Raw genomic sequence first — 21,397 nt, 5'->3', positions numbered from 1 at the left:
TCCAGATGACAAATGTGTTAACATATTTATAATAAAATAAAAAGATGTAAAATTACAGAATGTTTTAACATGCAGCTACCTTAGAGATAACTGTATCCCCCTGATAATTTAAACATGAGGAAACTGAGACCAAAAGATCTTCAAGACTCATCCAATTTTATGTAGTTATTGCAGAATAAAAAACAAAACCCAGGTAGTCTGATACCTGCTCTTTCCACCACATAGTGCTGTCTAATCACTTACAAAAGTAAACATTCTTTTCTCCTTTTAATCAATGTTTATCTGCTAAATGCAGGATTACCATGCAACATAGGCAAATATTGACTTTATTTACTAGTCCCATTCACTTACGCAAAAAGACACACTTTTGATTCTATTATATAAAGATCAGACCTAGATGACATAAAAGTTAAATGACCATGAGTAAAATATGGAGGAAGTTGTAACTTGGTGAAAAAGTAAGGCATTTTAAAGATAATTATATACCAAAATATATGTATGATCATAATAAAAGACAAAGCATAAGAGAATTCAGAGGGACAAAGTAATGTGTCTACCTGGAGTATTATTAATTATTTTTTATTTATTTATTTATTTTTGTGGTATGTGGGCCTCTCACTGTTGTGGCCTCTTCCATTGTGGAGCACTGGCTCCAGATGCACAGGCTCAGCGGCCATGGCTCACGGACCCAGCCGCTCCGCGGCATGTGGGATATTCCTGGACTGGGGCACGAACCCATATCCCCTGCATCGGCAGATGGACTCTCAACCACTGCACCACCAGGGAAGCCCTATCATTAAATTTTTAATCAAGAATGAGACCACTTATTTTGGGCCTTAGATATTGGTAGAACTTAGCATGACAAATAAGATTTTTGTATTTTTTCTAAATAAGATAGTTGTTTTAATAAAGGAAAGCAAGATTTTTCAGCACTGAAGAAACTTTCAAGAACATGCTGAGTGCTTTATAACAATTTATTCATCAAAAAGTGAAACAAATGTATACATTATTTACTTAGAAGGGTAGGGCTATTCGTGTTTGTTGTCTGAATCTTCTTAGAGTTGTGTCAAAGTTGGACAATTAAATTCTAATGTTTTTGTCATCTGATACTGAATACTATATAACCTCTTCTCTAAAGTTACTTCTTTGGCCTTTGTTATGCTGAGGTAGTGTCCTTCATTTGTTGAGAGTTTTTATCATGAAAAAGTATTGATTTTGTCAAATGCTTTTTCTGTATCTATTGAGATGATCATGTGATTTTTATTCTTCATTCTGTCAATGTGGTATATCACATTGATTGATTTTCATATGTTGAACCATCCTTACATACAGGGTTAAGTCCCACTTGGTCATATTGTATGATCTTTTTAATGTGCAGTTGAATTTGGTTTGCAAGTATTTTATTGAGGATTTTTACATTTATGGTCATCAGGTTTATTAGCCTGCAGTTTTCTTTCCTTGTGGTGTCTTTTTCTGGTTTTGTTATCAGGCCAATACTCGCCTTGTAAAATGAGTTTGGAAATGTTTCCTCCTCTCTGGTATTTTGCAGAAGTTAAAAGAAATGTTGTATATACATACAATGGAATATTATTCAACCTCAGAAAAGAAGGAAATCCTATAATACGTGACAACTTGAACCTGAAGAACATTATACTAAGTGAAATAAGCTAGTCACAGAAGAACAGATATTGCATGATTCCAATTATATGAGTAATTTAAATAGTCAAACTCATAGAAACAAGGAATAAAATGGTAGTTGCTATGGGCTGGGGAGTGGGGAATGGGGAGTTGCTAATCAATGAGTATAAAATATCAATTATGCAAGATGAATTAGTTCTAGAGATCTCATGTCTAATATTGTTCCTGTAGATAGGAATTCTGTATTGTTCACTTAAAAAACTATTAAAAGGGGCTTCCCTGGTGGCTCAGTGGTTGAGAGTCCGCCAGCCAATGCAGGGGACACGGGTTCGTGCCTTGGTCTGGGAAGATCCTACATGCCGCGGAGCGGCTGGGCCCGTGAGCCATGACCACTGAGCCTGCGCATCTGGAGCCTGTGCTCTGCAACGGGAGAGGCCACAACAGTGAGGGGCCCGTGTACCAAAGGAAAAAAAAAACTATTAAAAGGTTAAATCTAGTATTCTTAATACAATAAAAAAAGTTATTTGTATTGCTTTGGAGAGCTTAAAATTCAAATATATAGTTATGTAATGTATGTGTGTATACACTTTATATACACAAATACTAAAATACAATTTGGTCAACACTTTTTTGTTTTTGAAAAAGAACATCTCTGCTCAGTATCAAGCTGCAGAACTATTATTAAACAAGAACCACAGTGCTCTCGTCAACTCTGATACAGAAAGCAGTTTCCATACTCTTAAAATTTTACTAGAGTTAAGTATTTGTGCTGAGTTTGCATTTGCTGACAGGATTGTGCAGTGATAGCATAGAGGACACGCAGTAGAAAACAGGTTGGAAAGCATCTCAACTCCACAAAGAGAAAATACATTGCAAAGCTATTCAGCAGCATGCAACAAATGTTTGAAAACAGCATACCATTTTCAGTCAGTGATTCTACCTTGGAAATTTTATCAAAAAGTAATTCTTAGTTAAAAAAAAATAGTGTTTATGCTTATGAGTCATTAGAGTATTTTTTTTTTTACATTACCAAACTTGGGAAACAATGTAAATGGATAAAAATAGAGAAATTTGAATACATATAGTAGACATTAACTCAAAAGCATATTATGCAAGTAACCATATAAATATTCATTCAGTTGGAGACACTTTTAATAAGGATGATTTGGAAGAAAGCCAGTGCTACAGGTATAAACTCGGACTGGTCCAGGTAAACCAAAACATATGGTTACTCTAAATATAATTCAACTTTTAATATAATGTTAAAAATAATAATTGGCTTGAGGAAGCATTTATAACATTAACTGTATGAATAGTAAATTCAGAATCATCAAAAATATATACATTAAATTGGTGATCTGCTTTGATATTGTAGATATGTCTTTTGGTAAAGATATAAATGACTACATTTATTTTCCAATTTTCTGCATTTTACTAGTTTTTTATATTGAATATGCATTGATTTCATGAAAGAATACATACTAAACATAGTTTTATTTAAAATATAAACAAGAATTGCCTAAGTAATGAAGTAGTATGACTTGTTCAGAATTCTTACAAAGTTGATAGTTAAGCTATAGAGGAGAGAGAAAATAGCATAAAGCATATATATATTCTGTCTTTTTCCAAGTTATGCAATTCAAAATTACCACAAATATTTAACAACTTTAAGTCACATTTCAGAACCATTAAAAAAAACTGACAATTATTCTACAAGTGACCTACAAATAGGTAAAACAGATTACAATTTTATTCTGAGAGATTAACAGTTTCTAGACAATGCCTTGAAAGTATATTACTTTTTAGTTTATTTCATAATGTAGTTTAATTCTTTTAATACATTGCTCAGTTTAGTGTCATTCTCTTAATGCTAACTCACTAATAATTACATACAATTAATGATACACTGATTTTGGAATAAAATTACATTTTCTTACCACAGTCTGTATAAGTGAACAGAGAGTGTCCAGCTAATTCAATTACACAAGATATTCCCTGCCTTAAAGAAGCCTACTGGCAAAAGAGGAATAAAGCAATTATCTCAAAATGTTCCTTTCTAGGAAATATGCTACTTAATTTTCAATGAATGTAACTGCAGTTCTGTATAGATTTAGAATTGTTTATTTCAATCACATTAGAACAAACATAAAATTATTAAAAAAATATATTTGAAAGGACAGGGCTTTTCAATATCATTATAAGATGTTCCAATATTTATGTAATAATTCCCAGATCTAAGGTTCAGATATTCATATTTAAAAGGCTTAAGTAAATTTGTGATCAGGTTAGCTAATTCACAATAAAAAATAAAAAATACTTGACCAGGGTTTTCAAAGTCATAATTCTAGAAAATTAAGAGTTTACAGTTACATGAATGATTTTTTTTTTTTCTGTATGCCGCCCTCTCACTGTTGGGGCCTCTCCCATTGTGGAGCACAGGCTCCGGAAGCGCAGGCTCAGAGGCCATGGCTCACGGGCCCAGCCGCTCCGCGGCATGTGGGATCTTCCCAGACCAGGGCGTGAACCCGTGTCCCCTGCATCGTCAGGCGGACGTTCAACTACTGTGCCATTAGGGAAGCCCATGATTTTTGAAATAATAACCAAATGAGTCAAAGTCCAATCTTCCTCCAAAGCCAAATTTAGGAATTTCTCCCTACTGAAGTAAGCAAGCATGAGAGGAGAAACTATTGTAAAATCTCCAGAAAGACAAAAGAAAACAACTAACAGCCATTGAGTATGAGTGGTTTTCATTCCCCATAATCCTTTCTGTAATCTTGTGTGGTAGGTATTATCATCCTCTTTTGAAGATGAGTATACTGGGTCAAGGAGCTATTAAATATATTTTCTAGGATGCACTCCTAATAAGAGTCTTGAGGTAGGTCCACACTGTCCAAATACAAACTTTGTAATATTTTTACCCCATTACATTCATAAAATTTTGTTGTTGTTAACAGTTCCCAAGATAGATTAGATTTTCTATTCTCATCTAATTAACTCCTCTGTATATATTTTAGAAAATATTTAGTCAAGAAATAACACACATCTCTGTTTTTTATGTAATTTAAACATCCCAGTAGCCATTAGATACTATTTTTTAAAAGTAATTTTACTAAATAAAACTAAATAAATTGAAAGAAGAAATAATCCTCTGAATATGATACTGATCCTAGCACTTGTGCCCTCCTTTGTTCTATTAAAAAGAATATTGTATATACATCATATAATTTACAGTTAATCTTGTCATTTGAATTGAGCTACCTTACAACTTCATTCCAAATGTGTCATCATGTTGCTTGATTAAAAGAAAATAATCAAGAAGCTCAATATATCCTTCTTCTACTATCTCTTTCATATAATTCAATAACACAGACATTCCTATCAAAAAGAAAATGCAGCAGATTTTTCATACATTTTAATTGCTTTTTTTCCCCTTAGCCTGGAAAGTATGGCATTTGTTTCTTTGTAATGAATTCACATGCTTCTCTTAGATTTCTTTTCCTCTGCAACAGTCCAATGAGTTTTTATCTATTGCTCCAGACAGCCATCTTCTCAAATCACCTACAGATGTGAATGATAACCCTATCACCTACTAGACAGAAACATCAAAATTCTGACCACCATTCACCAAGATAGCTTTTTCTTATCTGAAGCTATCCATCTATAATGTGTAAGGACAGAGCCTGCTTTCAGTAATGCAGCTGGTGATAGCAACTAAGAATAGCACAAGCTTCTTTCCAGATGATGTAGAGTAACACACCTTCATCAAAATGAACTAGAACCAGATGCTTGACTTCTGAAGGACAATTGGAAAATTGTATATTGCATATAAATTGCATAGAAAGACTGGATCAAATAACTAATTGAAATATATTTTGTAACCAATTCTCTAAATAGATATGATTTGACATCTATAAGCAGTTTAACCAGCTTATAATTGTTTTGTTTAATAAGGCAAGTACCAGTAGTTTGCATTTTTCATTACGTGATCAAAAACAATAGCAATAATTGTATAAATTAGTGAATAAATTAAATATGTTTGAGTGAACCTGAAATTTTAATGCCAGGAAATAATTAAATACATATTGCCCTGTCAGAAAACACACCTCTCAAACCTGGATTTTTTTTTTTTTGACATTACCTAATGTTATATAAGCTGTTACAAGATCCTCCATGATACAAATTAATCCTGAATAAGCCATCATGATGCAAAACTTACTTTGACAATTAAGACAAAAAGATTACTGTCTTAACACTAACATATTATTGAATATAAAATTATTTTCCCCTCAATAAAATAGAAAAAATTATTAAAATTATTTTAATAAATAGTCACTTTAGCAACAAAATGATTTATTATTTTTAACTTAAATGGCAAGCATCAGGCTCCTTTTTACATAAAGATGTTTGCATCTGTGTGTGTATATTTATACATACACACATATATATCTATATATGTACACATATCTATCTATCTATCTATCTATATCTATCTATCTATCTATATCTATCTATCTATATATATAATTTTTTACCTGTGGCTCATACCCTTCCTTGAGGGGATTTCCTTTTGTCTCATACAAAGCAGGTCTCATCAGATTTTGTGAAAACCTGAGGTTAGCTAAAGCATTTTGTTTTAACTAAATTTAAATCTTGAGTTCCTAAGAATAAAAGGCAAATGCACCACTCCACTCCATCCTGTTTCCTATTCCAAGGGTCTTTAAATCTTTCTGATTTGTGCTCCAGAAATGAAGGTAGGTTCACCTTTCTACCTCTCATTTTAGACCTCCTGTTACATAGTTTGGTCATTTGCAGTAGGGAAGATGGAACAACTCTACACATGTCGTTGCCTCTCTACCATTTAAGCATGGGTGTGGGGTTTTGTGTAACTTACTTAAAGTATTAGAGGCATTAAAAAGGCTTTATTAAATGGGTGTGTAGGCAATTGAAGGTGCACCAGAGTGATATTACCTAAATGCCTGTGGTGCATTTTAATAAACTGCAGGCTCACATATCAATCACAGAATAAAGGCCAGCATATAGAAATGTTTGGATTAATTGTAATGTTAATTGGAAATTAGAGTGCTTTACTTTTTTGTGGCAAAGCACATCAGTGAAAGCGTGAGTTAGGAGGTGAGGTAGTCAGCACTGACTGCAGCTGACCCTCCTTTTCCACTAGCATTTTCCTGAAGTGTTGCTTGATATCAACAGCGTGACTATTATTTAAGCACCGTGCATGTCAAAAGATAAACTAATTGTTTTACTGCTGCTGTTCTTTCCTGAGAAGGAACCTGGCAACACTACCCTTTCTCTTTTCTCAAACATTTCCCTCCTTCACATATTCAGATCTTTAAAATACACAGAAAACATTTTTCTATCAAAATCAAAAGAGTACCAACTATAAAAATTAAACCTATGCTTCTGTCGTCCTTGCATGACTATTTCACCCATGAATCTTACAAATCACGCAAAAGGGAGTGATGTAGGAACAAATGTGCAGCATCAGCGAGGTGATAATGTACACACAGCTGCGTGCAGAGTGTGTGTTGGGCTCCATCTTCAACACCTACTATTTTATGTCTTTTGTGTGTTTAGGGTCGCAATTTCCTCTTCTCAGCTTCCTATGTGCGAAATGATGACAAGCACCCACCTCAACTGAAACCAATAAATAAATCATAAGACTTATAGCTATGTAATCATTTAACATGTTGAAGGAAGAACAAATATTTTTCAGAAAGTCTTATTGGACATTAAGAAATTATTTCATGAAGTATTAAAAAGCCATTAAAGATAAAACCATGCTTAGGCAAGAAGTATCAAGAAACCATTAGCATTGAATATTTTAATTTTATTTAGATGAATTAGTGAGTTTCACTAGTAACTCAAGAGTGCAATGTTTAACTGAAAACAGAAATCCAGTGGTTGGCTTGTTCAGGGGTGTGTTTAATATGCTTATACTACTTATGTTAGTTTACACTTGTCTCAGAGGTGGGACATGAGGATAGCTCTCTTTTTGTTCATCATTTAGTGCTCTCCTCTTTGGGGGCACATTTTATATTAAATATATCTAGTAAAGGACACTTAGCAATTAAACCATTTAATTTTTTTTTTTTTTTAGTTTCTAAGAAAGTTGAGAAATATTTTAAAATACATATTCCCCATGGGAAAATTCTTGCCTATATTCTGGACCCTCTAATTTCCTTTAAACAATGCAGAAGGACATTATCTCCTTGCCAAAGATCTGGAAGCTGGCTTTGATTTTCAGCTCTAATGGTCTCATCTGAATCCTCATCCCAGGAGCATTAGCTGACAGAGACCCCATGCTGTGATTCACACTGTTTAATGCCAAGTTGATGAGTAATAAAGTTATCATAATCCATAATTTAATTATAGATGATAGTCTCTGCTCTGATTGTAACACTGAGACTGGTTTCATTTACACTTCTGGGATGCTTGACAAATGATTTGGGCTGATCTTTGATACAGGGTCAAGGGTGGAGAAATTTTTCATATAATTGCGTTCTTATCTTACTTGAAAGAAACCTTCTACATCCAAATTGGATTTATTTTTGAGTTGACATATGTGTGTAGTTTCTATGGTAAGTACAAATTTTAATAAGGATTTGTGTAGGTGTTTCCTCTATGCAAGAGATATTTAGATTGAATTTATCATCCTATTTCCATGTAAAAATTGCTTCTTGTTACTGCTACAAACCTCAAAAACAGAAGCAAAATATACTGCCTCCCAGGGAAAATAGAAAAGAAATGTATATTTGGAAATTGATTTTATTTTTCCCAAACTACTGTTCTCATGCAAATTTTATGTCAATTTATGAATTTGCTGAGGCTGTTCACTTAGCTGAGCATAATGCCCTCTTTTCTTATTTTAAAATCATATCCAATTCTATCCTCTCTATTTTGTGAAGCCCTTTCCTGCAAGGAAGTGTTCAATTGTTATTATTGAAAACTCAAAGATATATACAACATACTTCCTTATTGGGACACATTTGTAACAATGTATCTCAATTTAACACATATCAAAATCTCTCATTCTTTCCATAAATAAGGAGACCAAACTCAGTCACTTTCTCCACTTATAAGTGTTCTTTTCTCCTTTAATACAACCACATTCTGAACTTCATATACTGTAAGCTTGAGCTAAATTACAGTGATAACCACCAAAATAATTTAAATATTAATGTAAGCAGAAGAAAAAACAAATTAACATATACAAACATATGTAGTTTGGAAATAAACAAATAAAATATGAGAAGCTATTTCAATCTTCATTTTGTTAATTGGTCCCAAGGTTGTTTTGGTATTCATAGCTTCTTTCCTCAACTATTCATTTTGGGCCTTTTGCCCTTGGGAGTACATAAGTAACTGGAGTTCTTTCTCTTCTGTTTCCAAAGGATCTGAAATCTGGGTGGACTTGCCTGTGTGAGATTTTTTTAATTTTCCTATAACACTGTCAAATAAATATGGCAGTACTAGAAAAGATTCTAACAAATACCCTAGATTTCAGCCATATCTTGTCAGACACATTATAAAATAAAAATTATAATTTCTCTTCATATTAAGACTCAATCACTATAGCCAAAAAGTTATTAATTGTCCAGTGGCATGAAGTATTCTATCCAGCTGGTTGGTGGTTGTCACAACTTTGATTTTCACACAATTTTATTTTTTAACTAGGTTCCCAGGAGGAGGCATTCCTCCTTCAGTTTCTAAGTCCTGAAAACAAGCAGATCTCCAGGTTGAGTGTACCAAGTCAAGATTTTGTGACCGACCCGTTAAATGTAACATTTACAGATGCATTCTCAACACTTCTTTGATTACTTCTATGATACATTTTAGTTATAGGAAGAAACAACAGTATATTTGGGTTGCTGGTTCAAAGCATAATACCATATCCTATAAGGAAGCACCTCAGACTGTTAAGGTTTTGTATTTCCAGCTGGCTTTTAACTGAGTCTTCAAAAAGCCATTACACAATCAATAGTTTCTGGGGAATTTAGAACATAATAAAATCTGTAAATTCAGTATGTGTTGGCCTATATTGCCTTACTTTGTTTGCTGCAGAATTAGAAACAGTATTGTGTAGAATACCAAGAAGGTGAAAGAGGTATTTGGTAAGTCAAGCATGATTTTGCTGAGAGAGCATGACATATCGAGAAAATAAATCCATTTCCAGAAGTTGTAATTCTAATCCTGAGGGAAAATCATTGCCTCCAATCTATGATCTGGGAGCAAATTTATACCCTGTAAAATGTTGGCTACCAGTGACAAAAGATAGTTCATTGCTACTAATAAGTTGGGTACTCAGTTTTGGTCATAGCCTTGATATAAGAAACATGTTGTTGCAAACATGTGTAACTGCCATCCTGTCCCCATGGTCACTGGGTTCATCAGCCTATTGGATAAGCACAAGGGTGATTGAGGAAGAAGCTGACTGTAATCAACCGTGTGGGTCACAATGTTCACCTGCTTATTGAAAACCTTCTATTTAATGAGTACCCTGTGGTGGCATTTGCAAGGATAGGTATTACCAAACTCTATTCTGAGAAGCCCATTCACATACATTTGTTTAACTCTCCACGTCGTAATCTTCCAGTCTTGCTTTTCCCAAATCTCTGACCACCCAGTGAGTCATAACTGCTTGTCTAAAGTAAATATATTATCAAGTCCAAGCTCAAACTGCACACCCCACAACAGGCCAATAAATCGAGAGACAAGGTGTTTTGGGCAAGGAATAAGGACTTTATTGGTAAAAACACCAGGTATAGAAGATGGTGGACTAGTGTCCCAAGGAACCATCTTACCAGCGTTAGAATTCAGGCTTCTTTTATACTAACAGTGGGGAGAGCTTGGCTGGTGTTGCAAACTTCTTGGTACTGACCAGACCCTGGAGAAGATGTAATAATCCTTTGCTCTTGCAGATGTACAGGTCAGCCTGCTCACAATGTTCCTCTAAACCTCCAACAAGGCAATTGTTATTTTCTGTTCTGCAACTTTTTATCTCTATATGAATAGAAAAGTGTTATACTTTTAAAGGTCAAGCCTGGGAGGCAGAGCCTTGAGAAGGGGTTATTATGTATATTTCAACATTCTATTACAAAGGTGCAGAGTCAGCATGACTAAGCAGAGGCAATAGAGTACAAAGGTTAGAGCTAAAGGAATAAGTTTGCTTTTCCCTGTTATAAATAGACTGCCTTTGGACAATGTTATTGTCTAAAGTCTGTATATATCTGACTTCAAATAACCATTATTATCAAGTAAACTGTGACATATTGCTCAGTTTTGCCCTTTGTAGGGAAATTTCTTCCCCATGTTCCTATAGGATCACATCTGTGTGTGAATGTAAAATCTGTACACTTCTGGATGTGTACAGACATTTTAAAATTATACTCAATAGTTTTCCTGAAGTCAACTTGTCACAAGAGCTACTTGTTGGTTCACAGGTATGGTGGTTTCAGAAGGAATAATAGTGTAGCAGGAGGAGGCATGCTGGGGAAAAAAGTCAATGGTTCACACAGCTTTCTTATGCCTTCAACATTGTTTTGAATATGTACTACTTCTACTTGATGTTGGAATGATGTTGTGTGTATCTGCTCTAATTGCCACATTTGCCCTGTTGGCTATTGATGCCAAACACCTTGCACATGCAATTTTCAGAGCTTTGATGAGGAGACTGTAACCTAGGACCTGCTGGGTGAGAGTATTATGGTATGTCACCCATGATGATTGATTGCAACATCTCCATCTCTTTCTTGTTTATTATAATGAGGAGTTTCCAGTCCTTCAATTCCTTTCACTGTAAGCCTCCACTAAGTCTTTATTTATTTTTTTTAAGTAGAAATGAAATTTATTGAATAACTTTAGGTTACTTCCAGAACTAACTTGAGAACCAGAAGGTCAGGACTCAAGGCTCTGCAACCAGAAAAAACTCCCAAACCACAGAGTGAGACTATTCCAGGGAAGAACCCTCTGCCTCTTTCGCTGGATACAAACCCTGTAGTTTGCAATGCTGATATTGGGTGGCATGGTCCCTGAACCTGTATATCAAAATTATCATCTTTTTCTTGTTATTCCTCACCAACATACAAAGCTCAAATCCTACTCTCTAACCTCTTACTCTATCTAGCATAATAATGACTAAGGACATGATCTGCTCCCTAGGTGAGAGATTTACCAAGTATTTCCTTCCTGAATATGATGAATCACCATGCTGTTAGTTTCTGTTTCCTTATTGTCAATCAACTAACCATTCAAACAACACTACATAACTTAGGGTCTTGTTATAGTGGCATGCCAATTCTGACAACAAATGTCCATACCAGTAAGGATAGACTAGGTCTGGCTGCAATAATAAAAAAAAAAAGCTAAAAACAGCAGTCACTTAACACAACAAGAATGCATTTCTCATTTCAGTATGGAGACTCTCCCCACTGCAATCATTCAAAGATCCAGGCTGACAAGAGCCCCTTTGTGACATAAGTTTTCAAAGATTTTGAGTCAGATAAAGATGAATATGCCAATGGACATATATGCAATGAAAGCTCCCACCTACATTTTGTTGATCAAAGCAAGTCACCTGATTATACCTACAAGTCACAAGATAACACCCAACTAGAAAAGTGACAGGGAAATGCAATCCCGCCATTGACTAGAAAAAAATCAGACATATTCTGTGTACAGTATTTATGACAGAACACCTTTAGTAGGCAGGATTGATCATGTAAAATATTTCTGAAACATAAGGAAACATGTTCTAAAGATTCTGAGTGAATACCAAAAATTGATAACATTTTCTTCAGTGTCTAAAATTGTTTCTTTCAAATACATAACATCAATAGTTCTTAGAAAATCATTTTACTGTTTCTTGATTTAGTTTAAGTTGAAGATAGAAAACTATATAGACATGGATGAATCACATTTATTTGACTTAGTAATTTCATGCTGTAGTAGACCAACTCTAGAGTGCCACCAGCAATTCCCACTTTCTGGTGCCTTCTCCTTTGTGTAACCCTATACCCTAGAGCATGGAAGTGTCCTGTAACTTGTTTCTAACTAATAGAATATGACAAGGGATGGACGGTCACTCCTTTGATTATGTTATGTTACATAAGAGTCTGTCTAAGCACACTGGAGTAAGACACTATTCTGCTAGGCTTCAAGAAGTGAACAACTACATTGTGAACTGCCTACAGAGAGGACCACACAGCAGGGAGTTGTGGATACCCCCTAGGATCTGACAATAATCTTCATTTGACAGCTAATAAGATGTTGAGACTGTCAGTCATACACCAAAAAGAAATGAACTCTGTCAACAACTTTAATGAGTTTGGAAGCAGACCCTTCCCCAGTCAAGCCTCTGAATGAAAATGTAGCCCAACCAATATCTTCATAGCAATGCTGTGGGACACTGAGCTAAGCTGAACTTAAAGTCCTGCCCCATGAAAACTGTGAGATAATAAATGTTTGTGTTTTATTAAGCAACAATATTTGGGATAATTTGTTACACCGCCATAGAAACTAATACACCTGCTTATTGCTATTCAACTTTACTACCCTTATTTATCTTTTGCATGGTTTTCCTTTTTTTATTTGAAACTTTTTACTTTGATAGTTTAAACTTACAATTACGAGAACCCTGCAAGAATGTCCAGTATGTTCTATATCCAGATTCATCAATTATTTATATTTTGTTCATTTGCTTTATCATTTTCTCTCTCTCTCACATGCACACATATATGTGTGAATGTGTGTGAATTCCACTGAGTCTTAAAAAGATAGAGAACTGGAAGGTCCCTATTATGCAATTTTCTACTATTCTGACTCACAGATCATAATGCTCTGACCTAGGGATGAGAAAGTTGCCACCATGACTGTTCATTTCAGTGCTACAATAGCTTTGACACAATCCATGTTATTAAATAGTTGCTGTATGCCCTGTCCCTCAAGCTAGGAACTGACCAATGAGTCCCGTGCATTGCTGCTCCAGAAAAATTGAATTCTTCTATACTCTGCTTGCCAGCAAAACCAATTGAAACAGAAAAAAAAAATACATTTTTCCCTTATTTATGCTTTTCAGATACCATGTGGATCTGAATATTTGGTGAAAGCCAAAACACTTGTAAAACCTGAACTGTTAGGAAGTATAGAAAGGGTAGACTTTAAACATTCTAGCTTTTATCATGAACAAAGCCATGTAAAAGAGAGTTGAGTGAGCAAATCTATACAAAATGTCAGATTTTCTTCAGTTTTACTAATATGTGCCTCACAGTATATTTAAATAACCTATATCTAGAACCACATTTCTTCAGGCTGCAGTGGCATTATCTCATCAGTTTATAAGTTGGCCTTTAATTCACATTTTTTTTTTTTTTTGGTATGCACGCCTCTCACTCTTGTGGCCTCTCCCGTTGCAGAGCACAGGCTCTGGACACGCAAGCCTAGCGGCCATAGCTCACGGGCCCAGCCGCTCCGCGACATGTGGGATTTTCCCCGACCGGGGCAAGAACCTGTGTCCCCTGCATCAGCAGGTGGACTCTCAACCACTGCCCCACCAGGGAAACCCTAATTCACATTTTTGTGTGTAAAAATGGCACTTGTGAATTTCCCTTTCTTTTGTCCAAGTTCAGCTATATATTAGACTTTCACTCTCATAATACGTATTATAATATTTGCATAGGCTTGTAGAAGGGAAGAAAAGCATCCAAATTAACCCACTCTATATGGGAAATAGAAATATCTTTTTATTCACATGTTTCAATGGTCTTTTCTCTTTCAATTATTTTTGGCCAGCATTCTATCAATTGTTTCACTTTACTGTTCACATCTTGCTTCATTCAGGAACATTCTTTTCTTCTATAAATATTATTATTATTTTAGTTTTTATTTTATTCCATTTTCAGGTATTCATTCATAATACATCTTTGAATATAATTTCTCTTCCATTGGCTCTAACTCCTTTTCAAATAATTTAATTATTATATTTATATATATTCTCTCTATTCATCTTTCTGTCAATTTATTATGTTTTCTTAGGATTATTTTTAAACTAATATTCCAAAACATAACTTTTCCTATAATCTTTATTCCTCATTTTTTTCCTATTAGCACTTGAAGATTTAAAGTTTCCTTACTCACATTTTCATTTAATTTAGGTCAGTTTTATATTCTTTTAACTTAATTTTTAAATTAATTTTTTCACATTTTATTTAATAAAACTCAGAATACTTTATATAAACTTATTTGGGTTACAACAAAGTCATTGTATAAACATTTCATGATTGTTGATGTAGAAAATTTTATCCAATTTGAAGTTATTCTATAATCTTCTTTTTATGATATTGTTGATCCATGCACAATTTTTCTACTACTTTAGTCTGATGATGATCAAATAGTAGTATGGTTGCACTTGCACATTGCATCTCTCCTTGTTCATTTAGGCAACATTCAAATTCTCTTCATTTCCTAAGTTCAGGACTTAAGTAATCTGCAAGGGCACAAGGAAGCTTGAACAACATGCTTCATCTCTGGGTACTTTCTGAATCAGTAAACACTTTCCAGTTAGAGTCAGTCATGGGAAATATGCTGTCTCTTTGGGGATATAGCTCCAGTTTCATCTTCCTCCATAGTTTAGGGATGAGCAAGTCACTTAGATTAATTAACTGACTACTCCTAGAAGACTCCTAGCAGACTCAGTTAGCACACTATTTTGTTCATGTATCTTTAACTTAATTTTCTACTGTTTTACCACACTTGAGAAGGGCAACTGAGAGATTACAGTTCATGTTTCCTACCATCTGTATTCAAATCTACACCTTCTCTGTTTTAACTGTGGAGCATTTTTTTCCTTATCATTCAGTTGAGTCTATGAAACTATAATACAGTCTGATAGAAAAAAAACAAAATAGATTTTGAAAAATAATTTCTCCTCCAGATTCATTATACCTGTTTATACATTATAGCTGCCGTTTCCCATTTTTTTCCATGAAAATGGTTCTCATCTGTGGAAATTGGAAGACATTAGTTTTATGCTTCAATTTTTAAAAATTATTTTATTTTTTTCTTACTTTCCATTAAAATTTATTATTCCTTTGAGAAATAGATAGTGTTTGAAGCCAAATGTGTACTTTCAATGTAATTGAAATTTATTTCTGAGAGATTACCCTCAAAATGTTTTGTGATAAAACTAAAACTCTTAGAAAGTTTAAATCTAAGAAACTCTTGGTGGTATTAAAAAATGAGGTGTCTAACGACTTAAAAAAATTATTTGGAGACAGTTTTGATGAATCACCACAATTAAATATTTCAAATACCTTCTATTGCTTGTCTTGCTTTATTAATAAAATTTAAATTGTTACATGAAGGATTCCTGTACCCCCAAAGGGAATAAATATAATTAATTGAAAAGAAATTATTCAGCAAGAAAATAAAACAACCATTTTATTAAAATTGCTAAAATTTTACTTAGGAATATACTTTGAATATTTCTAGCATGATAGTATTTTTTTTATTCTTTAAAAATAAGAATTAAATCAGTTTATTGATTTAGATCATTTTGACTGATCTCATTAAGTTCCATCACCATGGTATTCCATAATTTTAGTCATTAAAAACCATGCATTTTATTTTTTAATAGTGGTTTCTGGTTGATAATTCAAGAGTTAATAGAAAAAATATTTCTAACAGTGTTTTTGTAGAAAATAATGAATAGATGCAAATAATTTATTAGAATGAAATAGTATATTTTGTAAATATATTCTACATAAAATCACTTGGAGAGTCTTAAAATTAAAGACTAAAATTAATAGCCACTTCTATTAAGTATAAGCTGGGGAAGTGTTCTGTATTTAAATTTATTATTCTATAATGAAATTATAATTCATTTAAGGCATGTAGATATATTTTGAATCATTAGAGTGTTCAATTTCTAACCTATTTCAAATTTCTAATTTTCACCTACACTATATTAAGTTGTCAGAAAGTTAAAGCAAGACACTATTGGTGTTATATGGGGCAGTTTATCAAATTCACTAAGTTACTGGAAACTGGGAAGAAGAAAAACTCCAGTATTCTAAAATACAGTATACTAAAAATGTCCTGTGGAAGATTTAATTTCTTTAATTTACACTTTATGCAAGAAATTTGCTAGTTTGATCAGGTATAACATAATAAAATGAATTTCAAAACATTTTTGGTCAGGTACTAATAATTATAGTGATATAATAAAAAAAAGTTTAAGGAAAACTATTTTATGAATAATAAATCAAAATTGAAAGTAAATTCATAGTATTTCCAAATAATTCAAAACTATTTATTGCAAAATATATTTTTCTCTATCCATATATTCATAAGGGTTAAATTCAGCTTGAATTGACCTTTACCTGCTATATATTTTTTAATGTCTTTCAATATCTCAAACCAAAATAAATCTCAGCACATTGCCTGTGTCTAGATATTTTATGTACTTTTTCATATATTATATCCTACTGCTGACAAAAAGATAAGTAAGACATAATTTAATCAAATCAAAAGGACAATAAATAAGTGGGTATATGAGAGGAATAAACAAGTAATTCTTTGGTACCATCCAAGGCCATCACAGAAATTCAGAACATACTTTTACAAGGATCAAAAAATTAGAAGATCAGAGATGTTTAGAGGTAACTAGTCAGAGTATCTTGAGAATGTAGCATGTGAGATAAAACCTGAAGTATAGATAGGATGTTAACAGAGAAAGGAGGAGGCATTAACTCAGAGAGAATATTAGGAAGAAAGGTGCAGAGACAATTGGAGGTTGGGCTAAGTCCAAGTATATAAAGGAAATACCACACAACACTTGCACAATAAAAGTTTCAGACATTTGTTATATATCCATGCAGAGGATTTCTAATTTACTTGTATAGGCAAATAGGGAAGTCCTGTGCAAACACTGCTTCAGGAAGATTATATTGTCAACTATGTTTAGGTGCTGACATTCCCATTCATGAGCACCATGAGAATTACTTTTCAGTTTTCAGTAAGCTGGACATAATTAGGACAAAAACACATTCGTCGATTGTGGCCTTGGAAATAATAGAACAGATGATACTTAATGGAGGCAAACTATACATAACTGGGCAATTATTTGCAGAATGAAAGACAAAGGTATAAAAGTGGTTAATTCCAGCATAAGTGACTCTAAATTATATTATTATTACCAAGGTTAAAAGGATTTCCACTGACATATGCTTTTTTGTGTATTAGATGATATTAGATTTCTCTGGAAAAAGAGAACCAATAGGAGATATATGTGTATATATATTAGAATAATACATAATATAGTACCTTTAGATATTACATATTATAATATATTTCTATATAGCATAATGTATATTCATATATGTGTATGTAAAGATATTTATTATAAGGAATTGGCTCATATGATTATGGACACTAAGTTCCATGATCTGTTGTCACCAGCTGAAGACCCAGGAACGTTGGTGATGCAGTTCTGAGAACCATAGTGCCAATGGTGTCTCAGTCTGTGGGGGCAGGAGAAGACTGATGTCTAGCTCAAGCAATCTGGCAGAGAGAACAAACTCCCCTTCTCCATATTTTTGTTCTAATCAGGCCCTCAATGGATTAGAGGAGGCCCACACATACTGAGGAGAACAGTCTGCTTTTCTCAGTCTACCAACTCAAATGCTAATCTCATCCAGGAACACCCTCAGAGATATACCCCAAAATAATGTTTAGGCAAATATCTGGGCATCCCATGATCCAAACAAGTTGACACATAAAATTACCCATCAAACCATGGTTAGATTAGAAGTATATTGCCTATTTTTCAAATATTTCTAGTGATATTTGTGTAATTGGTTTCTTAGTTTTACTATGATCAGGGATATAACTTAAATCCTTACAAATTTGTAGACTGTGACTCAGTATGTGGTCAATTTTGGTAATTGTTCTATGTGCACTTAAAAATAGTAAGTATACTTCAGTTGTTGGATGCATTAATCTAAGTTTGTCAATTAGGGTTAAGTTTGTTAATCATATGTTCACATCTTCTATGTCCTTAATACTTTAAATCAACTTAGGCTATCAGTTCCTCAGAGAAGTACTAAAAATATCTCATAATAATTGTAAATTTGTCTATTCATACTTTCAGATAGGGTTCATTTTATCTGAAATATTTTGACAGCATGACATAGTTAAACACAAGTTTAGATTTTTTTATTTTCCTATGGATTTACATTTTTATCATTATAAAGCATTTCTCTTTATCTCTAGTAATGCCTCTTCTTTTAAGTATACTTTTCCTAGTATTAATATAACAGTCACAGTTTTCTTTTGGTTCACATTTTCAGAGTATATCTTTTTCCATCTATTTAATTTTGACATTTCTGTGTACTTATATTTAGGGTATATATCTTATAAGCAACCTAAGTATTATTTAATCCAGTCCAAAAACATTAGCCTTGAATCTTTATAAGATCAGAGATATTATCTGTATTCTTCATGATATAATCTAGGTATAGCAACATATTTTACATACAAGAAGTGATAATAGAAAAGTGGAGAGGTTCCGCACAGAGGCTCGGTGCCCACTGACACTCACCAGCCTGAGAGGCTTGTCTGCTCACCCGCCGGGGTGTGGGGGGGGCTGGGAGCTGAGGCTGGGGCTTCGGTCAGATCTCAGGGAGAGGACTGGTGGCGTGAACACAGCCTGAAGGGGTTAGTGCACCACAGCTAGCGGGGATGGAGTCCGGGAAAAAGTCTGGACCTGCCAAAGAGGAAAGAGATTATTTCTTCCCTCTTTGTTTCCTGGTGCGCAAGGAGAGTGGATTAAGAGTGCTGCTTAAAGGAGCTCCAGAGAAGGATGTGAGCTGTGGCTAACAGCGTGGACCCCAGAGACTGACATGAGAGGCTAAGGCTGCTGCTGCCACCACCAAGAAGTCCATGTGTGAGCACAAGGCACTATACACACTGCCCTCCCAGGAGCCTGTGAAGCCCACCACTGCCAGAGTCCCGGGATCCAGGGACAACTTCCCCGGGAGAACAAACGGCGTGCCTCAGGCTGGTGCAACATCACGCAAACCTTGGCCATGGCAGGCTCTCCCCATACTCTGTGCCCCTCCCTCCCCACAGTCTGAGTGAGCCAGAGTGCCCCAATAAGAACCTCCTTTAAACCCGTCCTGTCTGAGCAAAGAACAGACGCCCTCAGGAGACCTACACACAGAGGCGGGACCAAATCCAAAATTAAACCCCGGGAGCTGTGCAAACAAACAAGAGAAGGGGAAATCTCTGCCAGCAGCCTGAGGAGCAGCGGATTAAATCTTCACAATCAACTTGATGTACCCTGCATTGGTGGAATACCTGAATAGACAACAAATCATTCCAAATTGTGGAGGTGGATTTTGAGAGCAAGATATATTATATTTTCATCTTTTCCTCTTTTTGTTAGTGTGTATGTGTATGCTTCTGTGTGAGATTTTGTCTGTATAACTTTGCTTTCACCATTTATCCTAGGATTCTGTACGTCCGTTTTTTTTGTTTGTTTGTTTTTTGTTTTGTTTTTTACTTTAAAAAACATTTTTTCTTAATTTTTTTTTATTTTACTAACTTTATTTTATTTTATCTTACTTTATTTTATCCTTTTCCTTTTTCTTTCTTTCTTTCTTTCTTTCTTTCTTTCCTTCCTTCTTTCTTTCTTTCTTTCTACTTTTTCTCCCTTTTATTCTGAGCCATGTGGATGAAAGTCTCCTGGTACTGCAGCCAGGAGTCAGTGCTGTGCCTCTGACATGGGAGAGCCAACTTCAGGACACTGATCCACAAGAGACCTCCCAGCTCAACGTAATATCAAACGGCAAAAATCTCCCAGAGATATCCAGCTCAACACCAACACTCAGCTTCACTCAATGACCAGCAAGCTATAGTGTTGTACACCCTATGTCAAACAACTAGCAAGAGAGGAACAAAGCCACATCCATTAGCAGAGAGGCTGCTTAAAATCATAATAAGGCAAACAGACACCTCAAAACACACCACCAGACGAGGACCTGCCCACCAGAAAGACAAGATCCAGCCATATCCACCAGAACACAGGCATTAGTCTCCTCCACCAGGAAGCCTACAAAACCCACTGAACCAACTTTAGCCACTGGTGACAGACACCAAAAACAACAGGAACTACGAACCTGCAGCCTGCAAAAAGGAGACCCCAAACACAGTAAGATAAGCAAAATGAGAAGACAGAAAAACACACAGCAGATGAAGGAGCAAGATAAAAACCCACCAGACCTAACAAATGAAGAGGAAACAGGCAGTCTACCTGAAAAAGAATTCAGAATAATGATAGTAAAGATGATCCAAAATCTTGTAAATAGAATGAAGAAAATGCAAGAAACATTTAACAAGGACCTAGAAGAACTAAGAGGAAACAAGCAACAATGAACAACACAGTAAATTAAATTAAAAATTCTCTAGAAGTGATCAATAGCAGAATAACTGAGGCAGAAGAATGGATAAGTGACCTGGAGGATAAAATAGTGGAAATAAATGCTGCAGAGCAGAATAAAGAAAAAGAGAATGAAAAGAACTGAGGACAGTCTCAGAGACCTCTGGGACAACATTCAAACTATAAGGGTCCCAGAAGAAGAAGAGAAAAAGAAAAGGACTGAGAAAATATTTGAAGATATTATAGATGAAAAATTCCCTAATATGGGAAAAGAAATAGTTAATCAAGTCGAGGAAGCACAGAGTCCAT

Source organism: Mesoplodon mirus (genome assembly GCF_964341445.2).
Source record: "Mesoplodon mirus genome assembly, chromosome: 17".
In the NCBI taxonomy this organism is placed as follows: domain Eukaryota; kingdom Metazoa; phylum Chordata; class Mammalia; order Artiodactyla; family Ziphiidae; genus Mesoplodon; species Mesoplodon mirus.
Note: the sequence above shows the minus strand (reverse complement) of the source record.